Below are 18,413 nucleotides of genomic sequence, written 5' to 3' on the forward strand. Positions count from 1 at the left end.
GTACCTGTGCAGGTAACATGCAACATTTAACTCTTGCACATAATACTTTATAGAGCCTATATAACTGGTATATTTCCTGCGCTAACTAGCGCTAGTTGGATAATCACACACAGATAAATTATAGAACAAAGCTAACCTATAGATAACTAGGTTAGCTAGTTATCTGTAGGTTAGCTCCAAAGCGCCAGATGCTAACAACACTGGCAAAGACTATAAACTATAAAGCTAAAGTCACCAACCTGTCAAGTGTAAGCTAGCTGCTTAGATACCCATCTCCTAGTCATTGTCTTCAAATGTTACATTTTTATAACCTGATCTTTACTATGTGTTTAACGTTTGAGGGAGCAGCTAAATCGGTTCGTGATGGAGATTTAAAGAAATAAACTTTGATTAAAGTCGCTAGTTTAGCCTCATGCAGGCTTAGAGATTGATCAGTGACCCTCTAGCAACCACCGGTTGCTAAGGAAAATGTCCATTCCTCAACAAAAGTAAAGTAAGAATGTAAAAGTTTATTTGTGTAGCACATTTCACAGACAGACATCACAAAGTGCTTCACAAGAGAGGTAACAAAAATACAATCCAATCATAATTGCATCATAAAAGCCCTGGGCTTTAAAACGTGCTAGTGTCAGTGGTGAGGCACAACTTTGTAAGTTCTTAGTTTCCAGTTTGTCAGGCATGTTTTTCAAGTGTTTGCAGAGAAGTTTGCGTCTCCCTTGCATATTACAGGAGATCATGGCAATCTACAATTCATTTTAGACAGCAAGCTCCAAGCTACAGCGCGCCAACCGCTGGGGGAAAACACATTTTCTCTTGAGTATCTGGCAGTTCAATGTAGTCTCCAGCCGGCCTCTATGCTTGTGCGACTGCAGCCGTAACATTTTTTATTTTTTCCAGAGATTTGATTGTTAAGCTGCCTAAAAATATACAAACTCAGAGCATCAAATTATAATTTAATGTGTTGCTGATTTCAGTGTATTTATTGGTAGCACTTGGCCTGAAGCACTTGAATCCCCAAAGCTATGACTTCAACCTACAACCCTGATAAATGGATCAGAAAATCATCATTTTGTAAGTAATGAACCATAAAAAAAAATAGTTTTTCAGTTTGTTTCAGCCTGAAAACATAAAAGGTGTTTTTAATTGAACTTAAGGCTACTGCTTCTTCCTGCCCTCTGCCTTTCTCCCGTTGTCTCTCTCTCCCGTTGTCACCTCTTATTCCTTTTGTTTTATGGGTCTGGCATGAAATCTGTTGTCTAAGCAGAAAATAAGCATCCATTCTTATATAAAAGCCAGTATGCACCATGAAATAACAGCCAGGGGGCAACAAGCAAAGGCTGGCCATTAAAAAAAGACAGGTAGAAAAAAATAGCTCGCAGCAGCTTACACAGTAAATTTATTATAATGTCCCATCTTCCCAGCACTAATCCCATCACAGCTGAGTCCTGAGTAGGAATTCTTACGGATATCGCCTTTAAATGTGCAGTAGCTTCAGTGTAACTTAGATCCCTTCTAAGAAATGATTGCATAGTTTCACATTTTCTTTATCAGTAGCTGCAACACATCGTTAAACTCCCACTGCAGTGTATAGCTTGTTCTACAGTAAATGGTACTCAAACTAATATGTTAAATAATAAAGTCATGATTGGTATTGTTGCACTTTTATGGCTTGCTGTGAGGCTACAATTAATTTATTTTTATAATCGATTAATTTGCAGTGATTATGTTAATAGCTTTCATGCTTGAACAGCAGCGATGCCAAACAAAAGGTGGAAATACTTTATTTTCTATCAGCCTGAAGCAGAAAATCTTTTGCGACTTCTCGCTGCCATTTCAAACAAAACCAGGACTGCGAATGTAAACGGGCCAACGGGGAACTCGTTCATTCATCACACAGTCCTGGTGACCTTTAACCTCGCTATATATTAAGGCCGCACTGACAGAAAATCCAAACAAAGTGTACTCCCATGACTGACAGCCAAGTCACGCTGCATTTAACCGCACTGAAAGCTATATTTATCCTCCACTAAGGTCATAAAGAGCTCACAAACTAAACACTGATTGGATACATTAACTCAGACGGCGCTGGACTTCATCCATTAGAAATAAAGACGAGCTGAGGGAAACGGGAGGGGATGACAGCGGCGTGATGGATGGTAACCAGATTAATTCTGTGGTTTTACACACAGAGTTTAAAGTGGACCAATTACACTCATATTAAAACAGTAACACACGTAAGTCCTCTGTGATATTTAGGGATTATGTCAAGGAGGAAAGGTAAAACCTCACTTACCAGACAAATCCTGAAGATAAAAGTGATGCGGAAGAGCCGGCTTCACTGAATCAACATTGGACAGCACTCAGTCCACGGAAGTAGGAAAAGAACAACTGATCATTTTAAGGTAACTTCAAGCAGACAAAAAGTCAGAGAGGCAGTGGATGGATTCCCCACCGACCCGAGACACGAAACAGATGAAACAGATGAAACAGAAAGCAGTGTCACAAAGATGAGAGAAGCGGACGTTGATGCTAGGATCTTCACAGGAGGGGAAAAAAGTCCCCGAAGCCCAGCTACAACAGGAAAAGGCCAAAAGCATCCTGCTCCAGAATCAAACAGACGATCATCCGCAGCCGTGCACCAGAAACGGAGAACGGGGGTTAAACAGAGTAAAAAGCTAAATGTAAATATGTTAAATGCAAAAATAAACAGTATGAAATGTGTCTGTTCAATAGTAATAAAGTTACCATTGCATGAACACACATACCTGCAACTTCACCCAATCTTTTCCTCAACATACTTGAATCTTTAAAACAGTCGTTTTATAAAATGTAACAGTATGAGTCCACTTTATCATTGGGTGACAGGCCACTTCATTAGGCACACTTAACACAAATACCTGATCAGCCATCAAAGTTTTGGAGACAAAAGGCCAGAGGTCATGGGGGAATAGGCAGACCGCTTCGATATGATAGGAACATAACAAGAGCTCAAAGTTACAACCAAAGTGGGCAGAAGATCATCTTTACATGGCAGGTCTGGATTTCTGAATGAGTTTTGTCTTTATTTTTACATATTTGGTGATTTGCCTCCTTGAAAATTCAACTACATGCACTTACTCCCTTTTTGCTGTGCTGAACACTGATATTACGGATGCCGAGGATCCCTGGAAATGTATGGTCGATGTTTAATACTATAGGCAACTCCACACCTCGAGGGCCGGTGTCCTGGAGGGTTTAGATGTGTCCTTGATCCAACACAGCTGATTCAAATGGCTAAATGACCTCCTCCTGAAGTTCTCCAGAGGCCTGGTAATGAACTAATCATTTGATTCAGGTGTGTTGGCCCAGGGCGAGATCTAAAACCTGCAGGACACCAGCCCTCGAGGCCTGGAGTTGCTTACCCCTGCTATAGAACAAAGAATCAGCTGCGTGTTAAAAGGAGGCTTTAAAAAAAAACCACAAAGTGAGCCTTTGTGATTTCAGAATATTTCCCCCTGTTAACCACTGCTGTTTACATCACAGCCTCCAAACAAAAGCATATCAGAAATGTGTTAAAGAACCGGCAGTAATTTAAAAAGTTTGAGAAACAGTGTGAACAATCGATAGTGTGAATACTGTGACAATAATGAGCTGCAACATGGGAACAGTGGCATGGTACAGGACACCCCACCCCCCACCCGGCTATAAACAAGGTGACTCCAACACCTGAAGACCTTTTCTGTCCTAAACTCCGGGATCATTAGCATCTGATGAACCCCGTTTACCTGATGCTGCGAATGCTAAAGCAGCTACTTTCAAACCTGTGAAGTCTGTCCAGAGCAGGGGGGAACACTGAAGTCTGCTGCTGTTTCAGTCATTAACAGCTCAACGACAACGTCTGACTTGTACTCCAAGGTCAGAACGATGGAAAACAAGAACAGACAAAGATTTACCAACTCTGATGTTGGTTCATTAGAGAAAAACAAGCCTTCCTATATTTAATAATCACAAAGAACCAGAGAGAGTTTATTATTTTTTTAGCACCTTATGTTCCAAAAACCGAAAAATGTGACTGCAGTTAATTATTACTGATTTCACTGTAATAACAGCTAGGATAGGCTCCAGCCTCCCGTGACCCTGAGCTGGATGAGCAGGCGATGGATGGATTCTATCTTTTTAAATCTACGAACCAAAGCTTTCAGATTTCAATAGCAGGACATGTGCAGAGGATGGATAGTTGCTATATTGGGCAAAGGATGAGAAACTTGGAGCTCCGAGGCAGGAGGGAACGAGGAAGACCTCAGAGATGGTTCATGGATGCAGTGAAGATCTCCCTTTTAACAGGAAGAGTCCTCCAGCAGAACCAAGTTCAGGGACGGGCAGCCATGTGCTGCGAACAGCCGAAGGTGGGGTGGGGGTGGGTGGGTGAGTGGAAGGAAGAGGAGAGCACAGAGACACAAGGACAAAACACAAACTACAGACAGAAGTTCATGACATGCAGCAGTGAAAGGAGGGGGGAGAAGTGCTCAGAGGATGATGGGAAATTCCCAGCAGCCTGAACCTATAGCAGCAATTAAGGGAAGGTTCGGGGTCACCTGATACAGCCCTGCATACAGGAACCGTTTGACACAGCTTGAGATTAAAAAACAAAATCCACAATTATGTCCCACAATAAGCGGCTAATGAGCGTAATAATTAGCCAACAAAGACGTCCTGCTGTAATCTTTGTTGCTGCAAATGTTCGTGCCATCCGCTCTCACAGTCCGGATCAGATACGAGCTGAAACATGCACGGATGGATTTGACAAAAATACCGTTTTTAACCAAGAAGGAGAAATCTACTTTTCCCAATTACTATTTTTTAATGTAACTGGAAAAAAATGTTGAAAAATATTGTTCGAATTACAGAATCCAGTGAAGGTTTTCTAGCCACGGTTGATTATTATAGTTGTTTTTTCCCCTTTAAAAGCAGGATGCACTTGGTTCTGTCTGCTGAAGCCAGGAGAGCGACAGGTAATCTGGGAAAATTGTGGGCTTCAAGGAAGGTCACCTTAAAGAGGAGATTTAAAAAGAAAAAAAAGAAGAGCTAAAACTGAAAACATAAAGACTCGTTTCAAAGGATGAACTGCAGGGCTGCATCAAGGCCGACGCTGAACGGAGAATGATGTAAATCTACTCCAGTGGAGTCCGAGAATAAAAAACACGGAGCTGGAAATGAGCAGAATAAATGTACTTTAAGTCCAGTGTTAAATAAAGAAGAAAGAAACTAATGCAAGTACACACAAACGAGCAGTCTGAGGCTTGAGCTTTGAGCTCACAGGCTTTACATGCTCACCTCTTTATTTAAACACTGCCAGCTCTTAAGACGAGCATTCGCTGCTGTAACAGCATCATTTCAAACCAAAATACACAAACACAAGAGCGAGGAAGAAAAGGAAAGTGAAAATGGAGAAAGCGCTGGATCTGTTTCTCTGCAGCTTCTGCATGCTTCTTCTGTCCGTTTTCTGATTTCAAAACATCCTCATTTAAAGGTGCTGTAACTTAGCAACTAATGCATTTTCAAAAGTGGGCAGTTTATGCGTTTAAGTGTCTCGTTTTGCAGCGAGAGGAGGAAGAAGAATGCTTTTACGCGTTCCAGCCCTTCTCTGCAGAGCGCACGGGGAGCGAGGTTTAAAATAGGACTGCAACTTAAACCCGACTGCCAGCTGCTCCAACGGCGAGCTCGGTAACCAGGTGCAGATTAGAAAATCAGCCCAACAGATAAATATGAGTACAGTTGTGATGTTATCGCAGCTTTCTTGCTGATAAAACCTGTTCTTCATGTCTCATATACCCAAGAATAACCCTTTCACTCGTGCACAGAGGAGCCATCGTGTCTGCCGCTTTCACGAGTGTAACACACCTAAACACGAACCTTTGTTCACATCTGACTTTACAGGAATTACAATTTGTCACAAGAAGATCTGCGGATCACAACACGCGGCGAATCTGAACATCAGAGGCCCACTCAGCCCTCCGCAGCTTATCTCGACGTGTTGCGAACACCGGACCTAAATATTTGTCAGGATAACATCAGTGTTGGAGCTCAGGGACACTTTAGCTCACTTTTAATGGCTTAAAAGAACTAAAACAGAGACGACAAGCGCCAAGGAGTTCGTGTTCAAGTCTAAACAGACGATAAGAGAAGAAACTGATGAAATAAAAGCCTTTACTTTACAGTCCTATGAAGCATTTGTATCTGGGTTTATACGTTTCCGAGAAATCGATCTGAAAAGTCCTGGAAAAACATCACAGGAGTGGAAACTCTGTGATTTGTGCTCAATCAGGAGGCAAAACAGTGTTATGCTCCTTTAATGGCCTGAAAGAGCTGTAATGTTGACTGTTGGACACCACCCTCAATGCACACACACACACACACACACACACACACACACACACACACACACACACACACACACACACAGTGTCCCTGTTGGTTCATAAAACATTTCTAAGACTCGGCAGCTGCAGAGCGATGCCCCCCCTCCACACACGGGATGTGAAATCACTCGTGCGCACACACACTTGTATTTAACCTTGGACTCCAATGATTCAAAGATTCACAGGAATGCACAGAAACATGCAGGATGTTGCAGCAGTTCAGTGAAAGTTCGAACACAATGCAGGAATTTGACTCTCACTTCTAATTCACACCATCCTTCACAGACAGGTGTAGCGATGACAACAACTGCAGAACCGTTAATTTGATAAGCAGCAACACGTCTGACGGAGGGAAGAATCTAAATGTGAACATTTTTAGTTGATTTTGAACCACCACGTGCAAAACATCTGACTGGGAGCAGCTTCGTTTTTCAGAAATGTAACGATCCAAACGCACTGCTGGTGCAGTAAAAAGCACGGTGTGGACTGGCCTCCCCAGAGCCCTGACCTCAAAACTATCGAAGCAGCGCGGGATCCTTCGAGAAACCTGAAGAACTGAACACTGAAACAGTTACAAGAAAGACTGGCTTTAGAGAGTTCAGGGTGACAACAAGAGGAACGGCAGCTGTCTTCTTCTGGGTTTTGTTTTTGTTCCTTTAAAATTTTTGTACATTTTTTTAACCTGAATCAGCTTCCAAGAGTTCAAAGAGCCTCTTTCACAACTGTGTGAAACTTATCAAAACTGGAAATGAACACATGAGATGTTGAAATCATAATGTGGAACATTTTTACACGAGAACTGCTCAAAACACTTTTAATTTCTCACTTTCACTTCTGCTTGTTTTGAGTGTTTCACTCTGTTTTAAATGCATCAGTGTGAGATGGTTTGGAGAGTAGAAGCAGTCGGACAAATGCAGCTGAAGCTAAATGTGAAAGAGAAACACGAAAAGGTCATTAGGACTTAAGTAAAGAACATGAGTAAATGTACATACGGCTACAAACACACACACACACACGGACAGAAAGTCACATGTATGTCTTTGACCCTGGCCTCTCTAAGGCCAAATCACACATGACCGCACACATCCAGCTGCTAGAGGTCAGGAGGCATCGAGGGAGGAAACCAATAGCCTCAGCTGATTGTTTCCTGCCTGTTCCTCAGCTCATCCTGAGAGTGTGCGTTTGTACTTGTGTGCCTAGCTTTGTGAGGACCCTTGTCCATTTTAGTCCTGTCATCAGGGCACGAGTGGAAAGTGGGCACTATTTAAATGGTTTCAGAGTTTAGGGAAGGATCGGGTTCAGGTTGAATGTTTGCGGGTCTGGGAACACGGGGTTCTAACAAGGACACCAGTATGTGTTTTAGACCGGTGAAGCCATCACATCGGATAAGAGGCTGCCTATGAATCGTGCCTTGTTGTGTCAGATCTGATAGCAGTGAAATGAAGTGAAGTGAAACCCTCCTGATGGTGAAAGACCAGATGTGACAAACACAAATACTCCAAATATTCCAATGTTTGGCAATCGGATTTAGCCCGGTGTGGACAACGGCTCCTTTATTCAAACACAGTTTAGATTTACAATTCATTGATTAGAACAGGGTGTGTACTTCTTATATAAACTAAATTCCTCGCGAGCAGATTAGAGACCGACACGTATTTTAACACCGTTCAGCTGCAGGTTCGCTTCTTTTTATCAAGACAAATAAATGTTCTTCTCAGCTGTTGAAAAGCTGACACGACACAAAGAGGCCGAGCACAAGTTTATACTACAAGCCTTCAAAACGGAGCATGAGATCATGAATAGCTCATGAAGTTATTGTACAAACCATCAAACTTGTGCAGAGCTCACTGACAGGGTCACTTTGCACTATTTGCAGACTAATTAGAGAAAATCTATCCCTGTTGTTCCAGTTAGGCTGTGGAATTGAGCGACTTTGGTCAATAAAAACTATGATAAAAATGTTTATGAACATTTTCAAACAGCAACAACTATAAAACTAAATGATGACTAACAATTCAAGTAATTTGTGTTTAATGCGTCTGCAGCGTTTGTGAAATCACAGCCTGCAGCTTCCTCCTCGTCCTCAGCACATTTGTCTGAACTGCTGCACAAAAAGAAGCTCTTAGCATCCGTCTTTAATGAAGCTGGTGGCTCTAGGAGGAAACTGATGAACTAACTACACTCATCTACACATTACCACAAAATATTAGACAATCAGCATTAAAAACAGGCGCAGGCAGCAGCGTGGATGGCCGGTGGCTCGTCGTCAGGTGACGTTAACGTTTCTGTCGTAAATCTTTCACGTTGCCATCCGAAGGAGTGAGACGGTTCCAGAAACAAGTGAACTGCTCTGTTTAAATCGTGGCTGCGTTCACGTCCGTGTTCAAACAGACAGGAAAGAGGATTTCAGTGAGCAAGCTGCTGCTCTTCAGCGGAGAGGTGCTAAACGCTATGTGAGGAAAAGTGAATCGACTCCAGGAGCCAAAGTCAACACTGAGCCGGCCCTGAGGCTGTAAAACCTTGGACTAAACTAACTAACTGATTATAAAGCAGTTAAAATACACCTGCTGCATGAAAAGCTGCCAGTGTATCAGGACTGATAATCTAACAAATTCATGAATAATGCATCAGACTTTTACGACTTCATAAGTATTTTTTTTCCTTCGACACTTTAAAAAGGCTCCGTGTGTTTTATTCTTCGACTCTGCTGCAGCAGTTCTAAGCAGCCTTTCTTCATCCTACACCGCTCTGCTGCTCCTGAATCCATCCTCTGTCTGCAACAAGCCATTTCAGCTTCTCTACCTTTCAGTCGCCCTCCCCAAACAACACCGCTACTTCAAGAACTGCCATTCTGTGGACTTCCTGTTCCACAGGAGGCACTCCAGCATGAATGGGACCCTATACAGCATTTATTTTGGTTTAAGGCATGAAGCAAGCCACAAAGAAATCCTATAGGCACTTCAACGAGTTCCCTATTTACACACACGGAAGCTTCTGTTGTGCGTTTGCTTCTGACTTCTTGTTATCCTTTGTGGGAGTGAGTTTAAAATCCATCCACCTCTTTTCCACTTCAGAGTTATGACTGTGCCGTCACAAGGCGAGAGGCAGGGCACATCCTGATAGGCTGCCAGTCTGCCACAAGGCTGAGACAGAATAAAAGACAACCATTCACTCTCAGTTTCACACCTACAACCAATTTAGAATCACCAAATAACCTGATGCGTACGTCTTTGGACTGTGGGAGGAAGCTGGAGTTCATGCATACACGGGGGGAACGTACCCACTGCACACAGAAAGGCCCCAGCAGGCCACTGGATTCAAACCCACGGTATTGTAGCTGTGAGGGGGCGGGACTAAAAGTGCACCGTCATGCCCTCACTGTTAAAAATCCTTGATGGACTTAATTATATGTGTTAACATACATATTTGTGAAAACTAAAATTTTTTATTTACTTTTCGTCAAGAAAAAGGTGTAAAAATACATTTTAGCAATTTAACACCAGCTTCAGTACGATGAGATTAGCAGCTCTGCCGTCCCTTTAAGCCAACCTTCACCTAAACAGAAGGTTTGAACAGCAGGTGGGCGGGGCCACTGTGCTGAGATGACGATGATAAGGAAATCCTCTATCTATGACATCATATATTCCCAAGAATAGAAAAAAGCTCTTGGTAACAGCAGTAAGAACATTCTGGGATTAGGCGTACGTACACTGATCTCATTTATTTGAGACTCTGGTCATGCTTAGTATGAGCATCCACGACTGGAACATAAGAGGCCGACTAACTTTGATATGTTTATCTCATTAGGACGGGTACTGGGGAGGATCTGAAACTGAGGTTTCAGATAGAATCAGTTTGAAGTACACGCTGGTGCACAGAAAGATGACGTCATCGCAGCAGCAGGACCGGCTGGTCTGGCTGTAAAACGTCTTCACAGACAGAGTCAGAGGTGAAACGCTGCCGGCAGAAATATCATATCAGGGTCCGTCTCGCTCTGCTGACTCAGCGTTCTCTCAGCGCTGACTCTGCCAATGACTCAATGTGACAGAGTGCGAGTTTTTAGACTCAAATTGTACATTAACAAACAATGGCGTGTGTTACAGGGAGACAAAGCGCTCTGGATTAATTTGCACACGTCTGCCCGCTCTGATGTCTAACACACACAAAAACACACCGCTGCAGGTGACACTGTGACCTGATTTCGACAAAAGGATAATTAAGAACGCACAAGAGGTCAAATACACACACACAGACACACTCATATCAAATCAATGCTCCATAATAAGACACACTGATGGATTTCCAATAGCAGGATAACAACAGCCCTTCACCTGAAGGACTACAGCTGCGCGTCAAGTAACGATCCAAATATTTACGCTTTTTTAATGAAGTGCCGACTCGGCGTCCGTCTTCATTCCACTCCACGGCTATGGCAGCACTCAAACACTGGACAACAAATCACTGCAGATTGCAGCCAGTAACTGGGAGCTCAACCAAACAGACAGACGCAAATGTTTCCACAAAGAACGTGAGACGACCGATGCAAAATACGACTCGCCGCAAACGCGTTCAAAGGCAGCCGTGTCTGTGACGTCCTTTCAAACAGATTTAATCATGACTAAATACTGCGTGAACGAGCCAGACCAAAAGCAGTCCTCCTGCGGAGGCAGACAGCTGTGACCTCTGACCTCTTCACTTGAACAGTGATTTTAGGCCAGCAGCCAGAATCAACATCACTAAGATGGCAAGTTATTTCTTCAGTTAATCAATTAAATGTTTTGCCTTAAAAATGTTAGAATAACAGAAATTATGCAGTTTATCCACGAAACGAGTCAAACCAGCCCCTCAGACTGAGACTTTTACCAGTTTACTATGTTTGCAGCGAATCGCCACCTCTGATTAATTTATCAGTAGATGACTTGGTCACTGCTTAGTTCACTGTTGTAGCAATCCTCCATGGACTCCAGCTCCACCCTTTCTACTGCAGCTGATGGGAGAAGTCCTCCTTCCGCTCCTTCCGCTATGAGCTGGAGCTCCACTCCAAGGAGAACCCTCAGCAGGTGGAGAACTGTGCAAGCAGGACAAAGACCATGATCAGTGGCTGCAGTCCAAAAGGGTGGAGTTGGAGTCCTTCGAACCACGGGATAAGAGTCTCTGTGAAGACCCAGCTTTATGCTTTATGACTTTGTAAATAAAATATTTGCAGAAGATAAAGTCATGAGTAGTTTACTTAAATAATCCCTTTAGGAAGTAACTGCATTTGCTTTTTAGGAATGATTTTCAGATGTTCAACTTGTCATTCAATCATAAATTTTGTAACTGTTTCTGTTTTTGAAGGATGCATCTTTCCAGGTAAGATGCAAAACCATAACTCTGCCAATAACACACCTAGAAGCTGTTTGACAGTCATAAAACATTAAAAACTGAAAACATCTGTCCAGTAAAGCATGACTGGCATGATGAGATTAGATGCCAGTCAAGAGTGGTAGCGCCGTGTTTGAAAATAGTGTAAAACCTTCCAAATGTAACTAACGGTGTAATCACTATGTGAAGAAACGATGACATCTGTGTGTGGTGATGAAGCGCTATCAGCTAAAGCTGAACTTGGGCCTGGCTGTACTTTTGTGTAATACCGGTTTCTACCATAAGGTGGCACAGGTCAGCCCAGCAAGTCATTAACAGCACTTTCTTACTTATAACTGGAGCTAGGTGTGGGCAATATAAACGATATACAATAGAAACTATATAAATTTGGCCAGCGATAGAGATTTTGACTATACCACTCTATCGCGACAGTGCATGTTGATGATGTCATTAAGCTGCACCTGTTTCGCAGCGGCTAAAACCATTATCATCTGCAAATTATTCCGGGCGACAGTCATAGCAAAGAGATGAAGCACTTTTGAAATATGGGGAAAGCCAAAAACTGTGCTTCCTCCACTTCCGTAACATTGATTCATTAATGTTGAATTCTCTCGCAGCTGTTCTAGTCCCATGTTGTTGCAGTATATTAATAACTAACCTCGTATTGTGGATGAATGCTCTCAGTTGTTCTCCTGACTGAAGTTTGGCCCGTGTACAGCATCCTGCTATGTGATTGCATTTGTCCCTGACCACCAGAATCCCTCATGTTAACTTTTATTGAGTGGAAAAAAGTTAGCTTCATCCTCCAGCTTCACTGTGCTAATGTTATGCTAACATAGCTGTGTCGCTAGCAATCACGTAGCACAACATTATATACCAGGTAGTCCAACTTCAGTAACCCTGCAAATGCCACTGCTGTTTAGTTTTTGGTCTTCATTTATATTGGAAGTGGTAGCAGAGCTGTACGTTTGAATTAGTTTCAAAAATCTCTCAGTCAGAACATGGTATGTCATGTTTAGGTGGAAACTAGCGAGCTAACTTCCTGTTAACTTCTAACTCCGTTAAATTTAATAACTTCTGTTTTCATGGATGCCTGGATGTTAAACTTAATTGTTACACCTGATAAAGCAGCAATGCTGATGATTTAATTAAAGATTAAAGAATTTAGACCGTTTTAACTCTCAGTGTTCGTTTGACTTTGGGACCTGAAGCGGACGGAGTTTTGGACCCAGATTACTCCGCGAAGCTCCTCACTACGGCAGCCGTAATGCTCTGACAATCCATCGAGCAGTGCGGCTTACCAAAGTTGTACTAAAACATTTTTTAACAGATTTCTGCCTAAATCAGTTCGCGGTCAGTAAGCACAACCAGAATTCATACATAAGGGCACACTCTCGATTTTTCAGAAAATTAAAGGATTTTAAGTGTGCTTATAGTGTGGGAAATACGTTATACAGAAGAAAAGAATATATCGCGATATATATCGTTACCGCACATGCTTCAAATTATATCGCGATATGACTTTTAGGCCATATCGCCCAGCCCTAACTGGAGCCCCCAAAAGACAAACCTGATGAGGAAATTAGAGTAAAAAAATAATAAAGAAACGTTAAAAAGATCAGCGTACGTCTGAAAACACCGCCCCCTGGTGTTGGACGTTTTTGTCTAAACCTGACTGAGAGGAATTACAAAAACAAACCTTTAAATAAATGAACAAAAATTATCTCCAGTGCAAACTGATCCGGGTACAGCTGGCATGTTACAGCATGGAACAACATGTAATCATTTCAGAGCAGTTAGGGCAGCAGACCTCCTCGTGAGTGAACATCGAAACCTTATTTTTTGCATTAAAATATTATCTCAGTGGAAAAAAATGAACATGATGTTAACTAAACAGATAAAAATTGCAACAAGTCCAACATATCATCTCCTATTGCATTCCTGAGACGCCAACTTGAAAATGAAACCTGCTATGGACTTTCAAAAGCGCACACACATTTGTACTGCACTCTGTGCGTGTCTTATAGGCTCCAGGGTTGGTAGTTCAACTCCCTCTGGAGCTGAACTGTATCCCAAAGCGAAGGTAGATTAGCTCCAGAGGTGCCTGCTGACTGGACACACACACACACAAATGGAAAAAGTGATGCCGAGATAAAGCAGCAGGCAGGAAAGTGAAGCTCGGTCTGGAAATATGTTGCAGCTTCACAGCAGGAAAACTGCAACTTTACGAGATGTATTACAATCACAAAGAGGACGTTACAGTAACAGAGAGGCCGAGCGAAATGTGAAAAGCACGTTTCCTCCAGAGGATCTGGAGTCGTTTGGCATTCGTGCAGCTGCATCCAGCTGTGCTCCATCTACACGCACCTGTAAGGAACATTAAAGTTTTACTTCCAATGTTTCTGCTTCCGCATTTTGTGTGAATGATTCAGGAAAAACAAACATTTGGTGCCTTTCGGACATTTTATACCATTACCATCCCAAAACTATGACTCAGCTCACAGTACTGGGCTGTATTATTAAGAGCAGAGTGGCATTTAGAGTGATTTTTACTAAATGAATACACAATTAAGTCTTTTTGCACAAAACATGCCACAACAATTAGTTGTTGGCTTGTTTTTTGTTAAGCTTCATGTTGATACTGGACCATCACCTTAAACACCAGGATGTTGTCCCATGTTTTCTCATTTTACACCAAATAACTCAGCTAAAAAAAAGTTTTATTTGTTACACAGAACCTGCTTTAAGCACAATAAAAGCTGATTTTAGTGACGAGCTAAAGAATCTAATCAAATAATTCGAGCTGTTCCAGCCCAGTGTTTATTTTAAAAAGTGTTTCATCTCAAAAAGGCTGAGAACAAGAATTAATGAGCTGCAATAGCGAGTTATAACAGTCTGATTTACTCCGTGGTGTCTTTGCCTCGTTTTAAAGTCATTTGTTTTGCTCCAAAGAGGCATGTTTCCCGCCCCTCTGTGAGTGAAAGCAGCTGCAGGAATCATTAAAATCCCCACCTGCCTCGACATGAACGTCTTTCACAAGTAGACGTAGACGTTTGTCCAGCGCTGCAGTGAGTCACTGTTTGATAGAGAGCAAGAGTTTGGAGTTATTTGGATGGCGAGTAAAACTACAGGCTGCATATAGATTAAAAAAAATGGAGGACATCTGTAAAATGGCGCTAAACATAAAGTGGAGCTGAGGCTGATGGGAATGTCATTAGTTCTGCTGAACTAAGTGAAGTGCGATAGGCACATGGATCTGATCCACGTTTATGTTTTAGAACTTCTTTGCGTGTTCCTGCAGTTTGCACGGTCATATCTACTCTCTGAGCTAAGCTGTGCGTTCTTCTTTTACCTTTGCAGCTTCCTCCTCGCTTCTAGATTCATCATTGCTGCTTCTGGCCACGGTAACATGCTAACAAGTGCTTTAACTTAGTGATTACTCCAGTACTTAAAATTCATCATCAGTTCTTATTGAGGTCCTTCGTTGGGTTGGGCAGCTGTGAGCATTTGCTGAATAGAGCGTGATGATGGAGATCAGCTGAGTGATGTTTCTCAGAGGACCATTTTTGAAAACAACTGAAAAATACTTTACAGAAACTACTCAGACAGTGAGATTGAGATCGGAGCAGCAGCAAGATAGCCAGCCAGTTTAATTCCTGTCTTTTTAACCTCCCCTCCATTCTAAAAGCCCAGTTTCTTCTGATTGGTCAACTTCCAAAAGCCAGCTGAGGGGCTGCACCCGTTCTTCATGAGCATGTAACGAAAAATCAACGAGTACGATGTTCAGAGCAGTCGGGAATCCGCTTTTCTGTCACTGCTAGTCTATAGACTATATGCACGTTAGCATATGCTACTTCCGGCGCGGAAACTCCTGTGGGGAGCTTTGTTTCCGGTGTCCTATTCGCGCCTTGTTTATGGCCCAAAACAAGTTAAGCAAATGAATGAATCAAGCGGTGATTTACATTTCTATAGATGTCTTGGGCATTTGCCCAATATATCTGTAAATGATGTTCATCGACTTGTCGATATTTTTTCCCCGCGCCTCAGAGCAAAAGAGAAACTGGATTCAAATGTTATATTTCTCAGCGGTCCCTCGTTTATCACGGGTGTTAGGTTCTAAAAATAACCAGCGAGAGGTGAAATCAAGTAGCCAATTTTATTTTTTGATGGTGCAAAACGTTTCATGGACATCGTGGACATACAGTACTGCACTTCAGAGTCACACTGCGAGCGATCGATGCAGCGATTCTATGCTGTACAGAAGAGACGTCATGGAGGAGATCGTCTGCAACGATCAGGGCGCAGGACACAATGTGACGTAAAAATAAGCATGCAAACTTGAGCTAAAAAATCTGTGAAACAGCGAGGTGAAAGGTGAACCGCGTTATAGTGAGTGATGACTATAATTTTGAAGGTAAGTCACAACATACCTTCGTAAATACTAATGTATAGAAACCCTTACCAGCAGTCATTCATTTTTTTGTGTGGCTTTTTTCACGGTTTGTTAACATGCTGTGTGTGTGTGTACTGGACTAGCTGATCTCGACATAATGGGGAAACATCTGGTTTGACTATTCTTCACCTGTAGTTTGAATGCTGAACATTGGCCTGTTTAGATCATGAGACCAGTCACTATACAGAGATGTGCTTCTGAATGTGGACGATGTGTCTTCTGCATGCAGTGATGCAGTTCTGCTTGTGTTGAGTGATGTAAACAACTGATCGATCTAAACGCTTTAAACGTCAAAATTGATCATTAGATTTTTTTATGACACAGCAGCGGTGAGTGTTCCCACCTTCTGCTCTTTGTAACTTAACGCGATCTTTCCGTTTTTGAGTATATCTTCGCAGTAGCGATTGACCGCAAAGTAAAGCTACGGGAAATGTACAACCCCACATCCGGTCTCAAACCAGGAAGTTAGCATTTTCTCGTGCACAGGGTCTATTTTCCAGCATTGGCTCAATGAGCTCATCTGCAAAAAGCAATCCAATCCTGATTACTGCCACCTGCTGGACTGGAGGGGAACATGTTGCTGCAAAGCCACTGGCAACACAGCTGTTTCACACAATGTAGACAAACAGTGTGAAGTGAAACAGTTCCATTCCTTAAAATTCCAAATAGTGTGAATGGAAAAGCAGACCCGTGTACACAATCAGATGAAATATTGAAATCAAATATATTTTTTTAACTCACAAAAATTGGTTCTGATACCAAACATCTCATCTTGGTCAGGTTCTAGACCAAAGTGCCAGATTCCAAATCATAGAAAAAGTCAATGCAGATCTCCATTGGAAAACATATTAAGTCTAGAGTAATGAAGGAATAATGAGGGACCAGCAGACTGAAGCCCTGGCAGGACTAATACACTAATTTGAGTCAAACTGCAAATGGAACCGTGACTTTTGTTAAACTTAAAATGTCAAATCTGTTACCAAAACAACCGGAGATTCATTTCTTTTCCAATCACCTTAAAAATTTATGGACTAGTCGTTACAGCTCTGACCAGATTTATGGAAAATCTTCAACTCTGGGACACGCTGCGGTCATCATCACCTTCTTGGCTTTTATTCATCTGCTGTTTGGACTTTAAAGCTGTTTTTTTTCTCGTTACTTTTTATATTTGATTCAAACTTAACTTTTTTATACGATTCATTTGAGATCTCCATTTGATTTTCTGTGCGCTGCCGTTATCTGATCCATGTCTCTCTGGAAAAGTTTCTGAAGCTCACTCTTTGCAGATAATACGTTTATCTGGGATATTGGTTAATCAACTGGTTGTTGTCCTGGTGAAATGGGGAACATGTTAGAAAAAACTCTTTGTGTTTGTTTGCTTAAAATGATCAATCGATGCGATTAACTGATGATCAAAGCGCTCAATCCACCGTCATCTCTGATCAGCTTTTGCACTTTTCTTCACGTAGGTTTGGAGTCATTATTTAATCTCAAATTTGTCTCCTTTATTATTGATCTGAATCTGACCCGTGCCATCGATCAGATTATTGATCACAGGATCAGTGTTTAGCTGAACATCTGTTTGGTAAGGACACATGTGGGGGAGACTTGCTGCTACTCCTGGCACCATTTACATTCAATCAGTCATTATCATACAGCCCATCACATCACTTATTGATTGTGTGATTATTGATGTGCAGGTTGATTTCTCTTCTTCTTCTTCTGCAGCAAATTTATGTTTTAATCCGTTTTTAATAACTCATTCTTTTTGTTATCGACTCATTTTTTCGCTATTTGGGGCCGTTTGGTCCTGAAAACCTGATTTGGACTGTTTGTTGTTAAACTGATCACATCATTGATCGACTTGTAAACACATCAGCAATCCTTTACCGGGACTGTGATCCAAACGTTACTTGAGGATCAGCGCGGTCTGTTCGGTCGGGATTCTGATTGATAACCTTCAGCCTGGTGGGACTTGAGTGTGTCAGGAAGAACATCGATCACAATGAGATCATCACGATCGCGGCTCTGAAATAAATCCCGACCCTGAACTCGCCGAACCGGGATCAGAAATGTGCCGGTCTCGGTTCCGTGAGCAGAGCTGGGGGCTGATCCAGAAGATCGAGGCTGCTCTTCGGCACATGGGCAGTCGGATGAAGGCGGATTCAGAAAAACACAAATCCGAATTTGGTGCGTGG

The 18,413-nt window shown here is 42.2% G+C and overlaps 1 protein-coding gene across 1 annotated transcript in view; it reads right to left on the bottom strand.

The window, feature by feature from the left end:
• plxna3 (plexin A3) overlaps window positions 1-18,413 on the bottom strand; it is a 137,977-nt gene that overhangs the window by 118,708 nt on the left and 856 nt on the right. The window lies entirely within an intron of this gene.

Source organism: Copadichromis virginalis, linkage group LG20 (assembly GCF_057382275.1).
Source record: "Copadichromis virginalis isolate Kocher_CV1m ecotype Utaka linkage group LG20, C_Virginalis_male_GT1.1, whole genome shotgun sequence".
Taxonomy (NCBI): domain Eukaryota; kingdom Metazoa; phylum Chordata; class Actinopteri; order Cichliformes; family Cichlidae; genus Copadichromis; species Copadichromis virginalis.